Source organism: Panthera pardus, unplaced genomic scaffold, assembly GCF_024362965.1.
Source record: "Panthera pardus isolate Hobbes unplaced genomic scaffold, ASM2436296v1 HiC_scaffold_11, whole genome shotgun sequence".
NCBI lineage: Eukaryota > Metazoa > Chordata > Mammalia > Carnivora > Felidae > Panthera > Panthera pardus.
Window position 1 is genome coordinate 3,025,597 of NW_026526666.1, and position 25,984 is coordinate 3,051,580.

General features: G+C 43.1%; 6 non-coding genes across 6 annotated transcripts; 2 read left to right on the forward strand and 4 right to left on the reverse strand.

Moving 5' to 3' along the window:
• Nucleotides 1-213: 213 nt before the first annotated feature.
• On the forward strand, nucleotides 214-377 carry LOC128776028 (U1 spliceosomal RNA). Its single transcript, XR_008421003.1, has one exon. It is a non-coding gene; the product is annotated as a U1 spliceosomal RNA (small nuclear RNA).
• A 6,467-nt stretch (nucleotides 378-6,844) lies between these two features.
• On the forward strand, nucleotides 6,845-6,918 carry TRNAN-GUU (transfer RNA asparagine (anticodon GUU)). Its single transcript has one exon. It is a non-coding gene; the product is annotated as a tRNA-Asn (tRNA).
• Nucleotides 6,919-14,824: 7,906 nt separating this feature from the next.
• TRNAK-CUU (transfer RNA lysine (anticodon CUU)) lies at nucleotides 14,825-14,897 on the reverse strand. Its single transcript has one exon. It is a non-coding gene; the product is annotated as a tRNA-Lys (tRNA).
• Nucleotides 14,898-15,788: 891 nt separating this feature from the next.
• TRNAH-GUG (transfer RNA histidin (anticodon GUG)) lies at nucleotides 15,789-15,860 on the reverse strand. Its single transcript has one exon. It is a non-coding gene; the product is annotated as a tRNA-His (tRNA).
• Nucleotides 15,861-16,694: 834 nt separating this feature from the next.
• On the reverse strand, nucleotides 16,695-16,766 carry TRNAG-UCC (transfer RNA glycine (anticodon UCC)). The gene has a single exon. It is a non-coding gene; the product is annotated as a tRNA-Gly (tRNA).
• Nucleotides 16,767-20,096: 3,330 nt separating this feature from the next.
• On the reverse strand, nucleotides 20,097-20,168 carry TRNAE-CUC (transfer RNA glutamic acid (anticodon CUC)). The gene has a single exon. It is a non-coding gene; the product is annotated as a tRNA-Glu (tRNA).
• Nucleotides 20,169-25,984: the final 5,816 nt, after the last annotated feature.

Consider the following 25,984-nt stretch of genomic DNA (forward strand, 5'->3'; position numbering starts at 1 on the left):
ATACGGGAACGCAGGGGCTGCTGTTTCGGCAACTGCCGCTTAAATAGCGTATGATCTCGCGTGCTGTGGGAGCCATTCCAGGGCTGTTGGTTGCAATTGCGTGTGCTGCGTGTGGCAAAGTCTTAGGGAGGCTCAGAGGTGTGTGGACGGAAGTGACCGTGTGTAGAGAGTGTCATGCGTGAGAGGGTGTAGTGGGGCGGAGGATCGGAAGTCATACTTACCTGGCAGGGGAGATACCATGATCAGGAAGGTGGTTTTCCCAGGGCGAGGCTTATCCATTGCACTCGGGATGTGCTGACCCCTGCGATTTCCCCAAATGTGGGAAACTCGACTGCATAATTTGTGGTAGTGGGGGACTGCGTTCGCGCTTTCCCCTGAATTTTATGGTGGAAAAACCAGGTTTACTATGTCCTTGTGGGTTTTTGGTTGAGTACGGGTTTATGTGAAGTACGGTGTTTCCTAGGTATGTGATGGATGTTTCAGTAAGACTTACTTTGAGGTGTTTTTGTTTTTTTTTGTTTTGTTTTTTTTTTTAGCGGCTTAGGGGGTGGGCATACTGTTGGTGTGAGTGTTCACGCCGGTTTTACTTTATCAGTTTTCTTGGGAATATGATCAGGTCACTTGCTTTGACTTATGATGTACTGGTTTGTTGTAATTTTAACACTTTTTTGGTCTGGAGTTTTTGCTTTTATTAATTTTTTAAGCATGAAATTTGTTGTCAAGTTGATTTCCATACAACACCCAGGGCTCATCCCAACAGATCCCCTGCTCAATACCCATCACCCACCTTTTCCTCCCACCCACCCCCCATCAACCCTCAGTTTGTTCTTAGTTTTTAAAAGGCTTTTATGTTTTGGCTCCCTCCCTCTCTAACCTCTTTTTTTTTTTTTTTTCTTTTCCTTCCCCATGGTCTTCTAAGTTTTCTCAGGTTTTTATGACTTATTTCACTTAGCATAATACTCTCCATCCTTGACTTTTATTCAGAGTGTACTGAGTTCCAAGAGGTCTTCTAAAGGCTTTCGGTTTTTCTGAGGGCTTTCCTCATTCTCAAGTACTCTACTTGCTTCTTTGTGTAGTGGCACTCCAGTTTTCTCTTGTGGTCAGGATCAGTCATCCCACTCAGGAACTTTCTGTTTGTTCCTTCTCTGTCGTGAGGAGCCCCAAATGGCCCCGGGGGCAGTCTCAACGTACACTTTAACACAGCCATTATGGCATTTGTTGCTGAGAGCATTTCTCTCAGGAGCTGAGACTTCTAGGGCCCATAGTTACAGAGGAGGGAGGGAAGCAAAACGTTTACTAGTGTATCCGCCACTCCCATTTTGACCACTTGATTCCCAGACCTGGGAGAAACAGCACCATATACTGGTTGCTGATATAGTGTATATGTGTGAAATACCAGATTCTCAAGGCATTGTCTTGTCATCCAGGTGGCAGTGAAACAATCTTCAAAAGCACATTCCGTTCCACCAGGCTACTTACTTCAGAGCAAATTTGACGAGTGAGCGGGGGGCGGGGGCAGCAACTATCACATGAGTTCTTGGTCAGAAGCAATGCTGTGTGGAATTCCAGGATATGGAAGAGGCATTGAAAGTACACACAGATGATTGTTTTAAGCAGAACCACTGCAGGCAGAGAAGGCAAAACCATAATAAATGTATCTATTCCAGTGCCTCTCCCATGATGTAAAGGTCCTGTGTGATCAACCTGTGACCCACCAGCCTGGCTGATACCTTCCCTTCTTTCCTACTGGGGACTGGTATTATATCAGGAGCTGAGTTGTTCTTTGGTATTGGCTGTTGGGCCCTCGGTAGTGCTGGTTACCATTAGCCATGGTGAGTGGAACCCGTGTCGCTGAAACCATGCATAATCTGTATCTTTCCTTGTTTGTGGGTCCATTGGGCAATCCTAGAACTTCTATTTGATTCTTTTTTATGATTTTCACTTTTCGTGAGATTCTCTGTTAGAACACAGAGCACTCATTGACATTGTATATTCCTTTTGCTTTTCATATATATTATTTATATATAAAAATATATGTAAAATATATAATGTATACATTGTGTATGTATTTTCAAGTCTGCTAAATCTACTATTGGGACATCTGGGAGTTGGTTTCTCTTGACTGTTATATTTTTTTAAAGTATGAGTTAAATGGGCTTCATCCTTTGTTTCTTTGTATGTCTAGTATTTTTTTTATTGCTTCAGCACACTTTGAAAGATATATTTTAGAGACTCCAGATTCTGGTATCTTCTTCCAGAGAGTATCAATTTGTTCTACCAAGCAATTTGATTACTAGCCTATGACATTGAACTTGTGTAAGACTGGCTTTATGTTTTATTTAGGTGGATCTTTGGAGAGTCCAGGGTGTTTCCAAAGTTCTCTAACTTGATATGACTCAACCTCGAAACCCTGTCTCCTCTGTTAATCTTATCAGGGCTTGGCTTTAATATTTGCTAGGGAGAGTCAAGAGTAAGCCTTACACTAGGGTGTGGTTTTCACACCTAAAACAGAGCATTTCTGGAGTATCAGCTGAATGCTCAAAGTGGTAGAGTTGTTAAGTTGTTAACAAGGCCTGAATTCCAGTGTTGACAGCACTGATCTCTAGGATCTACTCTGTTTTCCATCTTGTAGCATCTGTAATCTGGTAAGCCTTGGATAATAGCTCTCTGTACTTGAGCTGCCCTACGCTCACCAAATGACCCACTGGGGACCCAACATGGACTTCTAAAAACTGGCATCTTCTGGTGCTCTGCTCTGATGATTCAGCTGCCCTAATTTTGATCTCTACCTTCTCAGCTCAGTGTGAAGACTGTGTTCTGCTGAGATTCCACCTTGCTGGAATCAGATCATTTCCCGAACCCTTTCTCAGGGAATCATAGTCTTGCCCTACTTCTGTCCAGTGTCTATAAACAGGTGTTTCACATATTTTGTCCATTATTATGGTTGTTTAAAGCAAGAAGACTAATCTGGTGATATTACTGTATTATAGTTGTAGGTGCAAGTACTGAATTCTTGCCAGTGACTGTAAAATGAAGGATTTTAGCGGCGCCTGGCTGGCTCAGTTGGTGGAGTAGGAGACTATTGATCTCCAGGTGGTAAGTTCGAGCCCCATGTTGGATGTAGAAATTACTTAAAAATAAAATCTTAAAAATAAAATGAAGGATTTTAGGGGTGCCTGGCTGGCGCAGTCAGTAGAGCATGTGACTCTTGATCTTGAGGTCATCAGTTTGAGCCCCATGTTGGTTGTAGAGATTACTTAAAAAAAAATAAAATTTAAAAAAGTGCTTTAAAAAATTACAAAAGATAGAATGAAGGATTTTACATAGATTACTGGTTTCTAAATAATTTTAATACTGTTTTCCATGTTTACAAATGACCTAGCCCAAGGGTTTTCTTTTTACTTTATTAACAAATAATAAGAATGATCTGAGACTGCTGGACTCACTGTCAGCATGGTGACCCCACAGCACTGGAAGGAGATCTGGGCTAAGTATCCTGTTCTCTGAGCATATTCCCATGCTTTAACTTGAAGAGTGGCAGGATACGCCATTCCCAAATCTGCCACTTCAACATAAGGATTATTTTGAGCCAAAGGCACTTGGGAAACAGCAGGTGCAAGATAAGCACTCTGACTTCCCCATTCCTTCCTGAAAACAGGAGAGAAAACTCATGTGAAAGGTGCCCTCCCCAGACCAGAAGGAAAGAAACATTCTTGTCATCTGAGACAGGAAGTCAGGACCCAGAGAAACATGGAAAGACCTTGTTAAAATAACTCGTGTCTCCCTTTAATCTTGCCATATATTTTGCTCTCCTTTGTTCAACCTAGTACAGAAACACGTAGGCCTACTCACTTCTTTGAATTTTCATTTTCCTGTTGGACCTTCCCATTGTATATGTAAATATCAGTGTGCTTTTCTCCTATTAATCTGCTTATGTCAACGTAATTCTTGGACCCATTTGGAGTCCCCAAGAAGGTAGAAATAAAGTTTTGCCTTGCCTACAGACTCTCCTAGGACCATAAAAGAGAGGATTAGCAAAAGGCCAACTGTAAGGTGCTGGATCTGGTCCTGGTAGAGGGAACATAGTGTAGGCCTAGTACACCTAGTAGAAAATGCTAGAATTCCCAGAATCAGCCAGTTGGAAGAGAGGCTGCTTTGAAAGACAAAATGTTGGGAGGAGAGGTCCAGACAAACTGTCCTTAGTGGGGACCAGCCCCCAGAATCCATCTCTTTCCTCCCCTCCACCCAATTTTGTAGCTCTTCCTTCTGAATCTTCCTTCCCATTCCCCCCCTCCCTTCCCCCCCCCCCCCCCCACGTTTCTGGGGTCACGGAGTCTTTTCTCCCAAGCATGCAGATTTTAAACCGCTTTTCTACTGAGGACTCCTTTGGTGATCTGTGGAAACCTATGCACCATTCTTGGAATAAGTCTTTTAATGCGTAGAATAAAACATTTAAAATTACAAAGGAAGTCAGTTACTTTCAAATCCTGTTGCCTTTGTGCCTTTTCCCATAGTTTGGTAGCAGCAGAGAGAATGAGGTAGCACCTGAGCTGGGCAGCTGAATATACGGCAACCAACCCCCCATGCCCCGACTCAAGACAATACTAGAGTTGGGGTGGTTAAAAAAAAAAAAGGAAAGAAATACTGGGTTTCTGCCAGTCTCAGAGAAAGTGAATCGACAGAGCATCGTTACTCTTTACCATCCAAACTGAAAAAAAAAAGTAGTGGTTCCTGGGAGCCGAGTTCCCAGGGGAAGGGACCACGCGCCCTCTCGTGGCCACCACGGGAACCGCACAGCACCGGCCACGGAGGGTACCCAATGCGAAGACCGCCAAATAAAATGCACTGGAAGCTGGGCGAGGCTCAAGACCTTGAAATTAGAAGTCGTGAGCGCTACAAACTGAGCTAGCAAGATGACGCGAAGTAGATGCGCTTCTTTTCCCTCTAGCAGCTTGGAATCGTTGCCCAAATGTAAAATATCTGAGCCAAGACCGAAGACAACCTCGGCGTGTATGTTTATTAGGAAATAGGTCTGTAGAGAGTTTAATAGATTTCCTCAGGCCGGCAGCTGATTCGCACTAAGTCACAACCCAGGCCTTTGAACTTCCCACTTCTGAGCTCGAGGAGGGACCTGGGTAATGGATAGAAAGTGCTGCGCGGGTATGCGGTAGGGCTGAGGGAGCAACTCCGCCCTCCGCTGGGCGGTTTAGAACCGCCACTCTCGGTGCTAGTTTGCGCCCAGACTGAACCCCAGACTTCGGTGGAAAGGACGTCCGGGATGATTCACCCCAAGGGGTCTCCACGGGACTCGCCACGCACCCTCACCTCCTTATTCCTGTTACTGGAATTTTCCAACTTTCCACAACCGTCGTGGGCACTTTTCTCCAAGTTCTTTAGAAGGCACAAGTGTAAGTTTCCGTGACGCCAAGTGCACTTTCTGTGCCGCCGCCCTGCTTGTTCGCCTCTTCTTTGTTCGTGGTTGGGGAAATACGACAGAAAGGAACACGCATATTGATAAAGAGAATATTATTAGCTACTTTATAAAGAAAAAATATCTGAGTACACGCTTGCGGATAGCCTGAAAATGGCTACCAAGCTATAGCGAATTTCAGCTCTACTGACGTGGAATTAAAGCTACAGCTGTCTTCGTCCTACTCTTAGAACACAGTGAGCATCACTCAGTTTACTCCAGTCTTAATATTAAGCCCACACGGACGCCCTGTTCTTCAGAATTCTTTATCAGCCTCTCCTACGGTTGCCTCAGGCAGTGCACCTACAAGGAATACAAATGGTCACTTTCGTCTACATTCCTCGGCAGGGCACGGGGGCGAGGAGGAGGGGTGCGCGGCCGGCTCCGGGCTGGGGCAGGACCGGGTCCCCCCGGGGGGGACGGTTTGTAGCGTTTCCTCCTTTCCTGCTGTGAGCAGGGATTGTGGGCCTCCCACCTGCACCGAGGCCTGCACTCGGGGGTCGCTAGGGCCAAAGGGTGACATCTCACGGCGCTGCCGTCTTTAAACCAAGCACTTACAAGCGGACTATGTGTCTTTCGGAGTCGAGAGCACCAACCGCACACAGTTGCGGTCCGAGCGGTGGCCAGGGGAGAGAAGGCCAGGGGCAGGCAGGTGATCGAAATGGAGGAACATCGGCATTTTCAGTTTTCTGTTGGCCTTTTTCTTTAGCGGCCAGAGTGTTCGCGCTCTCTCCCGGGCCGGTCACCCGGCTGCCCCACGCCCGCTCCGTCTCTTTTTCGGCTTTTCCAGTTCAACCCCCTCCGCCCCAGCCGCAGACTGAGGCCGCGTGGCGGTCCCGGGCGGCCAGCTCAGTCGGACCCTAGTGCGGAGTGAGTGGCTCCTAGGTGCCCGGCTCTTCCCTGGGGCACGGGGTGCATCGTGAGCCCAGGCCAGGTCCTGCCGCGTTGAGTCCCCATCTTAGCGGCGTCGCGGGCGGGCAGCGAGGTGGGGGCAAAGGGGTAATGTAGTGTCCCCACGCGCGTCCGCCTGGTGTCGCGGGGACTCACTGTGAGCGCCCCGAGTAGTTCTGAGCTAACAATTGGAAGCTGGATGACTTCGGCCTGAGAGGCTGCGGGCGACACCTGGAGGCAGGCGGCTGTTGAGGAGGCGAGGAGCCGGCGGGGACGCCGTGGATCTGGCGTTGGGCTCTCCGAGTTCCCCCCGTGAATCTGGGCCGGTATCGGTGTTCAGACGTGCCCAGCGACACGACTGTTGGCCCCAGTATTTCCCACGCCTCCAGTTTCCCGAGTAGGGGAATGGGAAGACATATCCAGCCAGAGGTTGAGAAGCAATTTCTGGGATCAGGAAATAAGTTTAGGAAGTGGAGTTTCCGTGTCTCTGTGGCGCAATCGGTTAGCGCGTTCGGCTGTTAACCGAAAGGTTGGTGGTTCGAGCCCACCCAGGGACGGTCTCTTTTACTAGCTACTTGCAACTTTAGGTTACCTGTTAGTGACCTTATTTACCCTGAGAGTCGTCTGGACTTCTGTCCACTTTAAATCAGGCTCCAGAGCATGCTGCCGAAGACTCTAGTTCCATGAAATTGCCTAAAAGAAGAAATTTTTCAGCAAAGGTATTTTTTTCAATAGCTCACGTCTAGGCCTTACTTACCCCTGAGCCACTGCCGAATCCTTTCCCAAACTGGGTTTTTACAACTGCACATCCTGGAAACTTGAAAATTACCAGAACTGCGAACAACAAAACTGCATGCCATGAAGCCTCAAGTTCTGAGTGGAAATTTTGATTCCTTCACCATGACTTTGAACAAATTATGGAATTTTCTGTGCCTCAATTTCTTTGTCTGTAAGAGGGGACAAATAGGAGGACTTTCCTTATGGGTTAATTTAAATGTTATAGAGATATACACATGAACCATTTGACCACTGAATAAATGTTTATTAAACATTAGCTGCTGTAACTCTTTTCAGTAGCACTTCCTCACCATTTTCCTTATTGGCCTCGTTCTTTGAAACAACTGCATATCTTTTCATGGTGTGGATGGGCTAGTGTAGATGTAAACATTCCCTAATTGCTGGACAGGACATTGGTTCTAATGTTTATTCTTATAAAAACTTCTTCAGAGAACATCGTTATGCAAATATCACTGTTCAGAGAACATCACTTATGCATGGATTTCCCTAAAAGAGATTCCTGGAGGTGGACTTTCCGGATCAAAGTATTTGCCATTTCTCATGTTGCTACTTCTTGACAGATTGCCTTCCACAGAAGTTGTACCTAGTTATATCCCCACCTTCTAAGAGAACACTCTTTTCTTGGCAACCCCATCTGACATTTGATAGCAGCACAAATCCATCACTTTGGCTTGGGGAATGTAACTGCTTGTTGGTCTCACACATCCCTAAGTCTGGTAGGTGAGGGGCTAGTGCTGTGACAGTCTCTTTTGTTTTCTTGCCACCTGGGGATCCTGGGGAAGTGGTTCACAAGGTTGGATTCATAGGACTGTAAAGGAGCAGTTCCCAGTGTTCCTGTGACAGGAAGCCCAGGCTTGTGCTGCTGAAGAGGAACCAAGAACTCATACTTCAGAGAGGGACCTTCATGGTTGGTCCTGAGCCAAATACAAATTGGAAAGGGGACATGTTTGAAATTTTCATCAGACTAAGACTTTAGATAATGGATTTATTTATTTATTTATTTATTTATTTATTTATTTATTTATTTATTTTTGAGAGAGAGACAGAGCAGGGGAGAGGCAGAGAGAGACTCCCAAGAGGCTCTGCACTGACTGTCACTACACTGTCAGTGCAGAGCCCGATGCCGGGCTTGAACTCACAAACACTGAGATTATGACCTGAACCAAAACCAAGAGCAGACACTTAACCGACTGAGCCACCCAGGCACCCCTAGATAATGGATCTTTAAAAATTTCTCTTGTGGCAGCAAGAGGAGACACTGCATTCTCAGGACTTTATTTGGGGGAATTTAATAATGGTGGCCATTCTATTGATCTTGTGGAATTGTTCTGTCTTTGCTGGTATGTGACACTTGTTTTAAAACCTCGTTTGGTGAGCTGAGGTGAATAGCTAAAGGGAACTTCTCAGAGGAAACAGAAACAGGGAATACATTCTCAAATAGATTTATAAAGTTTTATTGTGATCCTTTCCAAGGTTTTGCGTGGTGTCCTAGCTCAGGCTGCTATAACAAAATACCAATAGATATGGTGACTTAAACCACAGACGTGTTTCTCATAGTTCTGGGGGCTGAAAAGTCAAAAATTAAAGTGGTGGCAGATTCAGTTCTTGGTGAGGTCCCTCTTTGAGGCTTATGGATGGCCACCGTCTCAGTGTATTTCAGAGGGCAGAGAGAGGAGGGTCTGGAGACTTCCTGTTTGTATAAGGCTACTAATCCCATCATGGGGCACCACCCTCACGACCTCATCTAAACCTAATTACCTCCTGAGGGTTTCACCTCCTAATACCATCACATTGGGGGTTAGGGCTTGAACATAGGGATTTGGGAAGGACAGAAACATTAAATCCGTAACAGGTGGGAACATAAAGAGGCATCTCCTGAGTGTCTAATATGCCCTTTATAGTGAGTGATCAGATTGCAGACTTGAGAACAGTCACGTGCAGTTGGGAGCAGAACTTGTCTTTTATCTTTTCCTCCTAGAAGAATTGTGTGTGTGTGTGTGTGTGTGTGTGTGTGTGTGTGTGTGTGTGACAACAGAAAATCAAGGGATTATAGAAAGATACATTAAAAAATTCTCATCACCTCTACTAGCTCCCCCCCCGCCCAGTTCCCAAAGGCTAAACATGTACTAACTTGATTGTTTTTAATACACAATTTTATTTTTCCATAACAAGCATGGCTTTATTACTTTTATAACAAAGGAACCACCTGCTTTATAAGTATACATTAAAACCCTCAGATGAACCAGGCTATCTTCACATGCTGTAGAGAAGTTGCTTGAGAACCAAACTCTTTGAGACATTGTATGTCTGAAAAGGTCTATTATATCCATATCCTATATTATATCTGCTAATTGATATTTTACTAAATAGAGAATTTGAGGTCGAACTTATTTGCCCTCAGAGTTTTGAAAGCATTGCTTCATTGTTGTTTTATATTTGCTAGAGTTGCTGTTGAGAAAGAAAAAACGTCTCTTCACTGCTGTCCACTTAGAGCTGGCCTGACTGAAAACACCTAGGCTGTGATGTTCACCTGTTAAAACTAAAAAATTTCACAGAGCACCAACATCAGACAAAATCACTCTATAATCATGATGAGGCAAAGGGGGAAAAAAAAGAACTACTTCATGATTGTTCGAAGGCAGAAGAAGTGTAAAGTATCCCCCAAACTGAGAAGGCACTTTGAGAAGGAAAAACAAATCAGACAACAGTTTTGGGTAACATTAACACCTCCTGGTGCCATGTATGCATCAGGAAGTGAAAACTGTTATCCGAGTTTGAACCTTTCTAAGTTTATTTATTGATTTATTTGGAGAGAGAGAGACGGTGTGTGTGTGGTGGGGGGGGGGGGCGGTGAGGGGGTGTGCAGAGAGAATCCCAAGCAGGCGCCACACTGCCAGCACAGAGCCCACTGTGGGGTTCTCACAAACTGGGAGATCATGACCTGAGCCGCTTAACTAACCAGCCAACCAGGTACCCCTCCGAGTTTGAAACTTAATGGACCTGCTAGAGGCCATAATGGAACACTTGGTCCCCTTGTCTCCCCTGTGATCACAAGACATGGACAGTAATGTTTGGGGGCGTCTGGAGAACATAAAACTAGAAAGATCACCAAGCAACACAGTCAAAGTGGCAGCCAAAAATGGAGTCAGTTTGGCCAGCATTCCTACAATGATCATCTCTGAGCATGAGCAGAACACAGTCCAAACCACAAAAAATGACCAAACTTCCCCTCCCTTTCCCAACCAAGTAATTGTTGCTTCTTTACCAATTTCATATTTAGCCCTGTTCCTCTCCTCCTACTTTTTGAATATAAATTATTAAGATTTCCAAAGGTAGAATTGTCCCATAGTTCCCCACCGTGTCTGCTGTCTCCTTCGTTGCAATGAGCCAAGAAACCCAACTTTGATTACAGGTTTGTTCATGGTGGTTATAGACTGGAGGGTATCAACACTGTAGAGAAGGCAGATGCCATTCCGATTCTTGACGATTTACATTAAACTGTTCTCCCACCTCCCTTCCCAAAAGCTTACAGGATCTCCTCTTTGTCTCTACTGTTTTTTTTTTTAAATATAATTTATTGTCAAATTCCTTTCTATACAACACCCAGTGCTCATCCCAACAAGTGCCCTCCTCAATGCCATCACCCACTTTCCCCTCTCCCCCACCCCCCATCAACCCTCAGTTTGTTCTCAGTATTTAAGAGTCTCTTAATGGTTTGCCTCCCTCCCTTGTCCCTACTGTTTTGAAACTTGATGATCTATTTTTATCCATTATACTGAGTACTTAATGGGCCCTTTCGTTTATATTAATATTTATATAAATTTATATTTCTTCTGTATCACTCCAGAGATGTTGATGTATATACAAGTAAAAGTGTGTATCTCTTGCAACCACCATTATCCTTTTGATATAAATGATTGCAGATGATAAGATGGTTCCTCACTGTGGAATCTTCACTTGATTTATGTCTCAGTGAATTTAAGTTAGCTTTTACTGAACAAACTATCCCAAACTTACTGACTCAGAATAATGATAATTTATTATTTTTTTAGTGCTTTTGTGAGTTAGAAGTTTTTCTGGCCTAAGCCAACTCATTTGGGGCTGGGCGGTGTAGGATGGCTCAAGCAATGTCTGAGGTAGAGCTGAATTGACTGACTTGGGGGTCTTCAGACTGTGGTCTCAGGATTCCCAGTGCAGCAAAAAGAGGCTATGCAGATGGTGGACAAATAAGCTCATAAGCTCCACCCCCTGATGGGAGGAGTTGCAAAATGTTAGGACCATTTGTTTCCAATCACACCAGATTGGAATATCAGGAACTTCCTCATTCTTTTTGACAGCTTGCCGAACCATATTTAATTGTCTAGCTGTACTGTCCTATTTTTAGTTACCCCCCAAACTGATGGGCATTTAGAGAGGTTTCCAGTGTTGTGCTTAATGAAAAATGCTCCCAGGGCCTTTGGAAGGCATGGGGGGGGGGGGGGGGGGCTCAGCATGGGGCGGGGCTCGGGAGTTGGGGAATACACCCATACACCCGGGGATTTGATGAGTGAACTCCAGGTGCCTGGGGATGGACCCCAGGAGATGGTGGGGGCAGCTGGGGAGGGCGGGAGGCCCCCAAGTGCAGGCCCGCTGGGCAGCCTTGTATATATTTAATTTCACACGTGTGTAGGCATGTCTGTGGAATAAATTTCTAAATGTGGAGTTTAAAAGTAAAAAAAAAGAAAAAGTTTATTTAGATATTTGAAAGATGTTGTTTTAAAAGCACCCTGTAGAACTTGCACCAATTTACCTTTTTGTTAATATTTTTTAACCTCTCCAACAAATTAAACTTTTAAAAATTTTATCATTCCCTATAGGTAAAAAAATGTTATTTCAGTGTAGTTTTAAATTGCATTACTTTCATTAATAACAGCATTGAACGTTGAATATCTTTCCTTATCATTGCATTTTCCTTTTTATTTTCATTATTTTTAATTTTTAAAATATTTATGTATTTATTTTGGGAGAGGGAGAGTGCAAATAGGGGATAGGCTAGAGAGAGAAAGAGGAGGGAGAGAATCCCAAGCAGGCTCCACTGCCATCACAGAGGCTGATGCCAGAGGAACTCACCAATCGGGAGACCTTGACCCCAGCAGAAAGCAAGAGTTGGCCACTTAACCAACTGAGTGCCCCAGAAATTTCTTTTTTTTATTCTTTATATGTTTGCTATTTTTATTGGGTTGTTGGCCTATTTCGTAGTGGTTTTGTAGTTCTGTAAATATTAGGGAAATTAGCTGTTTGTGTATGATGCATGTTCTAAGAATGTAGATGTTGGGTACGGTTTGATGAAGTTGGTGCAGCCACAGAAAAGAAGCAGGTTTGAAAGGAAGAAGTTTATTATATTCACAGTCCCAAAGAGGGGGGTCACCTTGTGTAGAGCAGGGGCCTAATGGGCAGGGTGCTCCATTTAACAGGGGGGAGTAGAGACAGTGAGGAGCTGTGGGCCATAGTCTTTACTGGGTCTCGGGTGGGGTGGAGGGAAAGCAAAGGGAGAGAGGTGTGGAGGGAGTGAGAAGGGTAGGGTGGGGGGTGGGGGAGAAGGGAAGAGGCGAAGGAAGTTAGAGTCCAGTGGTTGGGTTTGTTATCAAGGGGTTTCAGCTGTTTTGGGGTGTGAATTCACAATTAGGGCAGTGAGAAGGATGGTATAACCACCAAAGTATGAACTTAAAAGTGGAGGATTTTTAGCGCAATGTGAGTTGCAAATATTTCTCCAAATTGTTGTTTGTGTTTGGACTTATAAAGATTTCATTTGATTTATGTAGTCAAATTCATGGATATTTTCTCTCAGGACTTCTGAATTTATGTCATAGAACAACTTTTTACCACACACACCAAGATAATAAAATAATTGTTTCATGTTTCTACAAGAACTTTTATGTTTCTCTTTATTATTATTTGAATCTTTGATCAATTTGGAATTTACCTTATGTAAAGGACATGATATTCATTGACCATTATTTTTTTTCTAGACATGTACCTAGTTATTAAAAAACTCCTCATTAGAGTTACTGGTTCAAGATCTTCTTTCTAATATATTACATTTCTTTATGTATTTTGGTCTACTTCTGGATTCTTGTCCCGTTTATGACTGTCGATTCATACACGATATCTTAACTATTTTAGTTACTGTAATTAATATTTCATAGGATTTCTTCCTTATTGTTCTAAAAAAAAAAAAAAGAATTTCCCTGAGTATTTCTGCTTGTTACTTTTCCATTTCCATTTAACCTTTAGAATTATATTGTCCAGTTTGAATTCTAAGAAACACTTTTTGATATTCTTATGTAAACCATAAAATTAAGGATCGGTGTTATCTTTGTGATGTTGAGTCCCCTACCCGTGAACGTGCTGTATCTTGGTTGACAGGGAAGCAGGCTGCACTGACCCAGTGATTCCTAAACTTGAACATTTATTTACGTAGATCACCTAGAGAGCTAGGTCACAGATTGTTGGGCCAGCCTCTGGTTTCTGATGCTGCGGGTCTGAGGTGGGACTTGATAATTTGCATATCTCACAGGTTTCCAGGTGATGCTGATGTGTGTCCTGGCACCACACTTCTGAGAATAACTGGCCTCATGTATCGATCATCCCGGAGATGGTTGGTTGGATACATAAGGGAGACTGAAGCGTATTTACAAACTACAAAAACAAAACAAAACAAAAAAACCCACAAAAAAACAAAGAAAACCCAGAACCGTTGAACGATCCTTAGGGAGGGGAGGCGGACGACTTGTATGAGGATTTAAATGTCCTTGTGGGGTTGGAGAAGCCTCTCGATTTGGGCCAAACTTGGCTCCCATTCGCCTTGAACAATTTAAGCCACACCTACCTATTCCAACACTGAAAGGCGATTTGGCAGGAACAAATGTAGCGCAAACACATTCAAGCTTTCCGGGCAGAGCAAAGTTCTCGGGTGGATCAATAACTACTACACAACCCGCGGGCCCCACCCGCCGCAAGGCGGCACCAGAGGCTCCCTGCGCGCGCGCCCTTGGCCTGCAGCCCCGCCCCGTCCACGCCTCCCCTTCTCGGGGCACTTCCGCGTCCCTCCTCCGCCTCCCCAGGTCCTTTTCCAGGACGCGCTCCTTTTTTCCCCGCTTCGGGATCTTCTTAAACGAATTGTATTTTACAGCCCTTTGAGGCTGATGAACGCTTCAAAACCTGGAAAGGAAAAACAGATGCTCCTCAGCACGTAGCGGAAGACCTTTTTAACCAGCTAAAAAGACCTTTCAAAACCTCAACCAAAATTCCCACCAAGCAGAAGAGAACGAGCGTGTTTTCATCCAGTCCGGTCCTGAGGAATCTTCTCTGTGGAGCAGAGTCGCGGCAGGACAGAGGGGGAGCCCCGCGGGTCAGGACTAGGAGCTGCTCCGGCTCCCGTCAGCTTTGACCCCGCAGAAGCTTCGGCCCCGGGCAGCAGAGGGTCAGGGAACCTGGGTCTCAACGACCGCAATCCCTGATTCAGATTTCTCAATTTGGGGCGAATAGAGGAGATTTCTGAAAATTGTTGCCAAAGTTTGAAACAACAGTGGCCGCAATGGCTGTTTAGAAATTCGTAATTATTGGTTGCTGACAGAAGATTTTAATAGAAACAACAAAAGATTTCAATAGAAGCAAAAAAGTCAACGCCCAACGTGGGGCTCGAACCCACGACCCTGAGATTAAGAGTCTCATGCTCTACCGACTGAGCTAGCCGGGCGCTGGCAAACGAGGTGCTCTTTTAGGAAAGTCATTTCTTTCCAGAGCCAGGCTGCATGGCCCAGGCACAAACTAGTCCGTGTGAATGAGACCTCAAGGTGTAGGATTTTGTGAACACAGTAGTAGCCTTTTACCACCGGGAACTCAAAGCTTGGAGAAGATGTTGCGGACTGCGCGGAGCCAAGCAGCCTCGCAGAAGACGGGGAATCACGAGTCTTGAAACCTACATGTTTCCGCAAATTCTGCGTGGACCCGGTCACTTTGACAGCCGGGTTTCTCCCCCCTGAGGCGCAAGAGCTTGAGGTAACGGGGATGAGAGGCTCAAACACCCGGAGGGACGTGGGGACTTGCCCTCCCGGGACCTTGGGGCTGCAGCCCCTGCTTCCTTCTCCGAATCCCCTCTTTTCCCTAAACCTGGATGACCAGGGCGGTGGGTGGAAGTGGGGCTAAGGGGCGCGTCACTGGGTGCACGAATTTATTTTTAAATACTAAAATTTTGTGTGGCTTGAGTAAAAGACCATATCCATTACGTGTAAACGTCCTAGCGAGATTTCAGGTCAGATGGAAGTCAGCCTGAAGCGATTTCACTCCACTCGCCCAACTTTTCATTTTCCAACACCTGGTGGGCGCTGAGTTCCCGAGTCAGAAGCAAAGGGGTCTCACCTCCGCACTCCTGGTGGCAGCTCCAAGGATCCCCAAACCTCCCTGAAAGGCGGCCCCGCCAGGACTAAGTTTGCCTTGAGTGGGCGAGCCACGGAACGAGTTGAACAGAAACAATTCACCCAATTTGTCGAGAGCATTTCTGCGATGCTGCTGGAAACGAAAAGGTTACAAACTCTTTGCAACTCTTGAAAAAGAATTGAAAAAGTAAGGCCGCCACCAGTATCTGGTATGCCGTGACTCGGATTCGAACCGAGGTTGCTGCGGCCACAACGCAGAGTACTAACCACTATACGATCACGGCGCGCCACCTGCCAGGCGGCGCAGTGCGGACTTATTTTATGCCCTTTGGAACAGCCATACCTACCCTGTGCTGCCATCTTACTGTTCCAGTTCAAGTGATCTACACCAGTCAAAATACCAAACAAACGTTTCTATTCCATAACCTGGAAGCCGTGACCCTTGAGTCCTGTTCTGAATTCCCAAATCCCGCGCTGCGAGCGCCAGCATCGCCCCTCTGCTTCTCCGCGGTTGCTCCCACGGACCATCCCCAGTCGCCCCCCCGCGAGCCATTTCCCTGCCTTCCAAAGAATCAAGCCGCCCCTCCCAGGCGAGCAAGAGGCCGCCCTGGAGGATTTTCCTGTTTACGCCTCCAGATTGTACCCTGGAATTGAGGTTTCTGTCTCCGGAATGGTGGAACCTGAAGAGACGCGCTGCTATTCGGAGGCCCTCCTCTTCGCTTGTTCTTGGCTTCCTTCCCGGTTCCAAGTAAACTGGTGCTGTCTCGGGAGCTGCGGGCTCTTGGACTGACTTCCTTATTCGTACTCTTCAGTAAACCAGAGCGCATCCGAGGATTTAGAAAAACAAATCTGAGAAGCCTCTATTTCAGACACTTCCCTTAAAGGCCCCCAAAAGATAATTACTGTGAACTGGTGCGACGCCAGCTGCCGAACCCAGCAGACGGGCTTGGCTCTTGGTTGCAGCTACAAAACCCCCGGAGGCTCTGTTTTGCAAGAGAATCCCCCAGAACTAACAGTCTCAGAACTCAAGGGTGGTCAAAAGTCTTTCCTTCTTTCGTGCTTTACTGATTTGAACTACTTAAAAGTTGGGGGGGGGGGCGGGGGGAGGTGTTGAAAAATGCGTTGGCCGGGAATCGAACCCGGGTCAACTGCTTGGAAGGCAGCTATGCTCACCACTATACCACCAACGCACACGGGAGAGAGGGCTGGTCGACTTCCTTATGAGGAGTATCTCGTCCAGTTTTTGTTACATAGTTCAGTATCTTGAGATTCATAGTAAAAGATATTCCCAATACAAAGCCAGAGAAGGACTTGGAAGAGAAGTTCTCTAGGATTTCTCCTCTGGTTACATTAAAAATTCTGTGGTGGTTTCTTACTGATTCACAGGTTTTTAAAAAGTCAATTCTTGTTTTTTTCTGTTGTGGTTTGAAGGGGGCGTCTGAAATCCAGTGAAGGAGTTAAGGCTCCCCTGATGGAGTTATCTCCATACACAGGTCGTTATGAATTTCAGAGTATTTTCATAGGGCAAATGCATTAAGATAAAACTCCAAAGGAAAATACGCATTTTAAAGCTTTGAATACATATTGCCAAATTGCTGTGTGGAGCGAGAACACCAATTTCGCTATTCAATGAATACTATCATATTACACCTGTCAACAGGATGGCATTCTTTTCATCTTAACGAAATCGCCAGATAAAAAGTCTTGTCTTAATTTGCATTTATTCTATTACTATTGAGGTTGAAAATTTTTCATACTTAACAATTATTTTTATTAGTTTATTTTTCTATTATTTTTTTTCAATATATGAAATTTATTGTCAAATTGGTTTCCGTACAACACCCAGTGCTCATCCCAAAAGGTGCCCTCCTCAATACGCATCACCCACCCTCCCCTCCCTCCCACCCCCCATCAACCCTCAGTTTGTTCTCAGTTTTTAAGAGTCTCTTATGCCTTGGCTCTCTCCCACTCTAACCTCTTTTTTTTTTTTTTTTTTTCTTCCCCTCCTCCATGGGTTTCTGTTAAGTTTCTCAGGATCCACATAAGAGTGAAAACATATGGTATCTGTCTTTCTCTGTATGGCTTATTTCACTTAGCATCACACTCTCCAGTTCCATCCACGTTGCTACAAAGGGCCATATTTCGTTCTTTCTCATTGCCATGTAGTACTCCATTGTGTATATAAACCACAATTTCTTTATCCATTCATCAGTTGATGGACATTTAGGCTCTTTCCATAATTTGGCTATTGTTGAGAGTGCTGCTATAAACATTGGGGTACAAGTGCCCCTATGCATCAGTACTCCTGTATCCCTTGGGTAAATTCCTAGCAGTGCTATTGCTGGGTCATAGGGTAGGTCTATTTTTAATTTTCTGAGGAACCTCCACACTGCTTTCCAGAGTGGCTGCACCAATTTGCATTCCCACCAACAGTGCAAGAGGGTTCCCGTTTCTCCACATCCTCTCCAGCATCTATAGTCTCCTGATTTGTTCATTTTGGCCACTCTGACTGGCGTGAGGTGATATCTGAATGTGGTTTTGATTTGTATTTCCCTGATGAGGAGCGACGTTGAGCATCTTTTCATGTGCCTGTTGGCCATCTGGATGTCTTCTTTAGAGAAGTGTCTATTCATGTTTTCTGCCCATTTCTTCACTGGGTTATTTGTTTTTTGGGTGTGGAGTTTGGTGAGCTCTTTATAGATTTTGGATACTAGCCCTTTGTCCGATGTGTCATTTGCAAATATCTTTTCCCATTCCATTGGTTGCCTTTTAGTTTTGTTGGTTGTTTCCTTTGCTGTGCAGAAGCTTTTTATCTTCATAAGGTCCCAGTAGTTCATTTTTGCTTTTAATTCCCTTGCCTTTGGGGATGTGTCGAGTAAGAAATTGCTACGGCTGAGGTCAGAGAGGTCGTTTCCTGCTTTCTCCTCTAGGGTTTTGATGGTTTCCTGTCTCACATTCAGGTCCTTTATCCATTTTGAGTTTATTTTTGTGAATGGTGTGAGAAAGTGGTCTAGTTTCAACCTTCTGCATGTTGCTGTCCAGTTCTCCCAGCACCATTTGTTAAAGAGACTGTCTTTTTTCCATTGGATGTTCTTTCCTGCTTTGTCAAAGATTAGTTGGCCATACGTTTGTGGGTCTAGTTCTGGGGTTTCTATTCTATTCCATTGGTCTATGTGTCTGTTTTTGTGCCATATTTTTCTATTATTTATATTATATTGATGTTACTGATTTATACCAGTTTGTCATTTGTCTTTTAATATTATTTATAGGATCTTTAGGTGAGCAGAAGTTTCCTGTTGTTATCTAGTCTAATCTATCAGTTTTATTCTTTATGATTTCTGTCTTTGCTTTTATCTTGGAAAAGACTTCTGCCCAATAGCAACATAATTATCCACTAACGTATTTTTCTTAGCTTTTTATTGCTTCACTTCTCGAATTTAATTCTTTAATTCATTTAGTATATGGTACGAGGTAGTAATTCTACTTCCAAGGATTTATCCTAAGGAAATATCTAGGCATAAACACAAAGGTGTGTCTACACACCTGTTCATCAAAGTGTTATCTGTAAAGTCAAAATTTTAGGGGCGGGGGAGGGGGAATCCTAAAATTCCAGAAATAGGATAGATTAAATCCTTTGATGAAAACTCACATGTTTTGTTTTGTTTTTTTTAATTCTATATACATTGTACACTGCTGGTGGCAGTGTAAATTTGCACGAACTCTCTGGAAGGTATACTGGCAATATCTATCTATAAGTGCATATACCTTTGAGCCAGCATTTCAATTCCTAGGCATTCATTCCACATACATGCAAAATGACAAATTTACAAGATTATTTATGGTAGCATTGTTTGTAATAGCAAAGGATTGGAAATAACCTAAGTGTCCATCAAAAGGAGGTTGGTTCAGTTAATTGTGGAATATCATCAATATAATGGAATACTATGTGCCATAAGAAAGAATGAGGAAACTCTTCATGTCTAATCTGGAACTATTTCTAAAATATATTATTAAGTGAAAAAGACAAAGTGCAGAAAAGCATGTGTAGAGTGCTATCATTTGTGCAAGGTGGGGAGCATATTTAAATATATAGGCAGCTATGTATGTACTTGCATTTCCATAAAATATTTGTCATTATAATTATGAAACACAACATTGGTTACCTTATTAGATGGCAGAAGTAAAAATCAGGTTTATCAGTTATATCCTTTACATATTTGAATCCTAAACCATGTAAATATATTACCTTTTCAAAAACTAAGTTAAATTGAAAGAAAATATCACATTAGTAAAGAATATTTCCACTGGCAAGTGTTGGAAATATAATTTTAAAAAGAACTTTATGACTAGCATAATTCCACTTCTGTTTTGAAAGTTTGATGTCAACACTTACTAGGTGGTAGACTTGTGAGCAATTTTTACTATGTATATTTCTGCATTTCCTGTATTTCAGCTTTGGAGGGTTGGGGGAACTGACTAGGAGAAACAATGTTACTTTTTAAAAGGCAATAAAAACATTCTTCCCTGACCGGGAATCGAACCCGGGCCGCGGCGGTGAGAGCGCCGAATCCTAACCACTAGACCACCAGGGACGCTGGCACCCATTTTTGATAGAAAGTATATGGTTCTGTGTATATGTTTCTCCTTGTTCTTTGGCATATTATTCTAGCCGCTTTTGGTTTTAATATTCCCCAAAATTGGACCTTCCTCAGGTCTAAATTTCTTCTTCTTCCCACTTATTTTTTGAAGTAGAAAACCTGTGAGAGAACTCCAAAGACTGTCTCCCAGAGCTGAGGGATGGATGATCTTATACACGGGATCACAATCCTCTCTTAAGACCAGAGACAAATATCAGGGAAGAGACACAGAGACACAAAAGAACCTCTCAGCTTCACGTAGTTGCAGAGATTTCCTGAATTGTGATGAGGAGAAAAGTAAAGAGCTCCAGTTGGAATTTTGCCCCAATTGACCAGGAACTTTTCCTTAAGAAATGTAAAGGTTGTCGTGTGATTAACTCCAGAAGATTCTGGTCCTACTGCAGCTTTTTTTCTTCTGTGAACTTAGGCCAAACTCTGTTGGCCAAAACAAATATTACAGACAATTGAGAGCCACTGGACCTACTGGTCCTTGGTGGTCAGCAGGACGTGAACTTAACTCTGGTGGGAGACTAAAAGAAGGGCATGGGTTTGGAGTTAAAAAAAATTTTAATATGAAGAAAGGAGAGCGGGAGTAAGGAGGAAAAAAAAGAAAACTGGGGTGCAGCCTCCACTTGAGGGAACTTTTAAAACGATACCCATCAATGTATGCAAATTAACTTTATATGAGAGTGAAAAAAGAAAGCAAATGCAACAAAATGTTGACAATGACTCTAGGTGAGGGGTAAGTGAAGGCTCTTTATTTTATTCTTTCAAGGTTTCTGCGGGTTTGAAATTTTTAAAAATAAAAAGTTGAGAAAAACAAGAATGAGACAAATGAAAGCCTCCCTCAGGCCTTTTTTGGTCAGATGACTACAATGTAATTAACTCTGCACGTGAGTTCAAACAGAAATTTTTAAAATCAGTCCCCCTCCACGCTAACTCAGAAAATACATTTGATAATGTGAATAAACAAGTAAATTCAAATATTGAGTCACCAATGATGTGTCCATATCAGCAGGGCCCGACAGAAAAAAAGGGTGGTAGGACATGGGGTGTTTGTGGGGGTTTTATGTTGTTTGGCTTTGCTTTTAAAGTATCAACATTAAAATATTGTTTAAGAAAAGCAATCATTCTCTGGTCATCCAATCCCTAACTTCCTGTGGGTTTAAATGCCAGAAATAGCGAGAAGATTTACTAAATGGTAGATATTTATTTTCACAAAAACCAGTAATCCTGTTGTCACATGCCACCGTGAAGCCTAAAAGAACCCACTTCTTTTTACTCCAGCTCTGTTCCCACTGTACAGCAACCTGTGCTCCAAGGGTGAAAAAAAAGTATCTCACTTTCGGAGCAACATTTTGCAAGCGTACCTGGGGGCGGGGGTGGGAGGGTAAGCTTGTAGAATTTCTCTACGTCGGAGGAAATCAACCTCGTTTTGTTTTGGGCAACAGTCCGTTTTCATTGATTATTCTGCCGCCTGCTGGTTATTTTTGGTAACACATGAGAACCTACGAAAGAGTATCAACTCTGGAAGCTGGTCACCTTTCTCAATATCAAAACACCCCAAGAGGCCTCATCATTCAGAACAGGATTAGGCCACCTCCTCTTCCTGGCACCACACGCCTAAGGGCAGATGGGGGAGGAGTGTAATTTATTCACTTCACTTCATGTTCTATTTCTTTTTTTCCTTTTTTCAAACATTTACAGATCGTGTGCCACACTTGTTACTGAAGTTACAAAACTATACCGAAAGAGCTCATAATCAGGGGCGCCTGGGTGACTCAGTCGGTTAAGCAGGGGACTTCGACTTAGGTCATGAGCTCCCAGTTCATGGGTACGTGGAGCCTGCTTCAGATGCTGTGTCTCCCTCTCTCTCTGCCCCTCCCCACTCCTGCTCTGTCTCTCTCAGAATTAAATAAACATTTAAAAAATAAATAAAGAGCTCATAATCAAAGGGCACCTGGCTGGCTCAGTCAGAAGAGCATGCAACTCTTGATCTTGGGGTCGTGAGTTTGAGCTCCACGTTGGGTGTAGAGATTACTTAAATAAATAAACTTGAAAAAAAAAGTTCACAATCAAATGGAAAATGAAATAAACAAGTGAATAAAAGGATCAGAGAAGACTGAGTTAGATGTGCTTTTCCAATTCCTCCTCTTGCTAATACATCTAAAAACCTTGGACATTACACGTAAAACAAAACATAAAAGACTTGAAAGGTGAAGAAAAGGAGGCATACCAGCTAGGAGCCTCAGAACCGAAGGAACTACACACTGGTGATTTCCCTGGGTTTTCTTTTTGTCTCATGTATTCCAGATGTGGTGCTGAAGAAGCCAGCAACCTGGCAATGCCAGGAGGTACAAAGGAAAACAAAACCAAACAAAACCAACAAAAGCCTGTTCTTTCTAGCCAAAGGGCCAGGAAGGCAGCCTAGCAAAATAGAAAACTTCTAGATAATAACTGCTCTACTCCAGCCAAACACCGCAGAAAGAACTGTGGCTCACTCCTGCCCACACTAGTAAAGGCTGAATGGGATGCCTAGACTTCTACCTTCCCAGGCCTTTTAGGAGGTTTTCCTTGCCTTCTTTGCTGGATTGGTTCCAGAGGAGACATGGTAGAGAGTCAGTATTTTCACCAACACCCAGTGACAACAAGGCCACCTCCACCCCCCACTGTCAGTGGAGGCCATGCGGGGAGGGTTAAGAAGGCTTTCCTATCTCTCCCAGCCAGGTTGGTGTCAGTGGAAGCCAACGGGCAGCTGAAAAATTCCTGCCCTCACCTAAGCAGTAAGGAGAAGCCCCTCCCCTCAGGTGTCAATGTAGGCTGAGTGGGGAAACTGGAAACATATACTCACCTGGCTGTAACAAGACACTCACCCCTACTTACACTGCCTGAGTAGTGTCAGAGAAAGGTTTAAACAAGGTGTAAATAAGATCCAGAGTTCTAAATGTCCAGGTTTTAATAAAATAGCACTCATCATACCAATGAGAAATATCTTCAACTGAATGAAAACAGACCATACCTAGATGACGGATATTAGAATTATCTGACAAGATTTTAAAGCAGCCAGCATAAAAATGTTTCAACAAGCAATTACAAACATGCGTGAAAAAAATGGAAAAAAAAGAAAAAGAAAAACAGAAAGTCCTAGTAGAGAAAGGAAAACTTTCAGCAAAGAAATAGAAGATTTAAAGAAAAACTAAATGGAAATTTTAAGACTAAAAAATACGATAACCTTGGGGCACCTGGGTGGCTCAGTCAGTTAAATGTTCATGAGCTCATGAGCTCTAGCCCCGAGTCAGGTTCTGTACTGACAGTATGGAGCCTGCTTGGGATTCTGTCTCTCCTTCACTCTCTGTCCTCCCTCACGCTCACTCACTTGCACACTCTCTCTCTTTGGCTCAGAATAAATAAGTAAACGTTTTTACAAGATACAATAACCAAAACAAAACAACTCAATGGATGGGTTCAACAGCAGAATGGAGGGGGCAGTGGAAAGAATCAGTGAACTAGAAGATAGGACAATAAAAATTACTCAACTTAGACAACAGAGAAATAAAATGAAAAAAAAAAAAAAGGCAGAGTCTTGGGGACTTGTGGGATTATAGCAATAAATCTGTTATGTCATCAGATTTCCGGAAGGAGAAAAAAAAAAAAGAACAGGACTGAGAAAAGCACTGAAAGAAATAATGGTTGAAACTCCCTAAATATGGCAGAGGGATAAAACCTACACATTCAAGGAGCCAAGCACACCTCAAAGAGGATAAACCTAAACAAATTCATGTCATTAATTTGACACATTATAGTCAAACTGCTGAAAGCTAAAATCAAAGAAAAAATCTTGAAAGCAACGAAAAATGACATCTTACTGCTAGGGGAAGAACTGTGACAGATTTCTCATCAGAAACCATGGAGGCCAGAAGAAGTGGCACAAAATTTTCCAAGCACTGAGAGAAAAGACGATCAACCCAGATTCCTATATCCAGTGACAATATCCTTCGAGAGTAAAGGGAATACAACGGAACAACAAAAAGACAAACAGCCTAACTGAAAAATGAGCAAATGACTGGGATTTCTCCCAAAGAAGATATTCAAAATGACCAGCAAGCACATGAAAAGATGCTCAATGTCATTGATCATTAGGGAAGTGCAAGTCAATACCATAATAAGATACCATTTCACACTTTGGGGGTGGCTATAACTCTGGAAAATAGCAAGTGTCGGTGAGGATGAGGAGAAATTGGAGCTGGTGGGAATGTAAAATGTTTCAGCTGCTGTGGAAAATAGCTTGGCAGTTCCTCAATAAGTTAAACATAGTATATGACCCAGTAATTCCACTCCAAAGTAATTATACCCCAAAGAACTGAAAACACGTACTCAAAAGAAATACCTATCCATGCACATTCATAGCAGCATGCTGCTCACAGTCGCCAAAAGTGGAAACAACCCAAATGTTGAGAAACAACTATGGTATATAAATACAATGGCATATTCTTTGGATATAAGAAGGAAAGAGATACTGACACACGCTGCAGTTTGGAGGAACCTTGAAAACATTATGCTAAAAGAAAGAAGCCAGACACAAAAGTTGTATATTGTATGATTCCATTTATATGAAATGTCCAGAATGGGCAGATTCATAGAAACAGAAAGCAGACTGGTCGTTGCCAGAGGTTGGGGAATGACTGGGTAAGAGTACAGAGCTTCCTTTTGGGGTGATGAAAATGTTCTGGACTAGTGGTGATTGCTGCACAACACTTTAAACGTATTAAATGCCACTGAATTGTACACTTTAAAATGGTTAAAATTGTGAACTTTGTTTTGTGTATATTACCACAATAAAAAAAAGACAGTGAAAGAGAAATCCTAGCAAGATTTTTTGCAGATGTAGACTAAATTATTCTAAAAGTTAAATGGGAAGGCAAAGGAACTAGAGTGGCTAAAACAAATTTTGAAGAAGAATTCAGTGGGAAGAGTCACCTTACCCATTTTCAAGACATCTAAGACTACAGTAGTCCAGGTGGTGTGGTATTGGCAGAAAGATACAGATTAATGAAACAGAGAACTCAGCAACAGACTCACACAAATATGCCCAACGGATTGTTTTTTACAAAGGTGCAGAAGAAGTAAGAGCTTTTTTAATATACATTGCTGAAGAAAGTGGACATCCATAGGCAAAAAACAGACCAATCTCTCAACTTTAGCTTTATACCTTATATAAGAACTAACTCAAAGTGGATTACCAACTTAAATGTGAAGTGTAAAACTTTTAGGAAAAGGAAAAAAAAAAAAAAAAAAGCTCTTCCTGAGCTAGGGCTAGTCAAAGATTTGACACCAAAAGCATGATCCATAAAAGGAAAAACTGATAAATTAGACTTTATCAAAATTAAACATATTTGCTTTGCAAAAGACCCTGTTATGAGGATGAAAAGACAAGTCAGTGATTGGGAGAAAATATTTGTAAACCACATACACGACAGAGGACTATTACCTAGAATATATAAAGAACTCTCAAACCTAACAATAAAAATAAACCCAACCAATGAGAATATGGTCAAAAGACATGAAAGGACATTTCACCAAAGGGAATATGCAGATAGCAGATAAGTACATGAAAAGATGTCCCACATTATTAGCCATTATGAAATACAAGTTAAGACCACAATTAGATATCACTACATACCTCTCAGAATGGCTAAAATTCAAAAAAATGATAACATCAAATGCTGATGAGAAGGCAGAGGAACTGGATCATTCATCCATTGCTTCTGGGA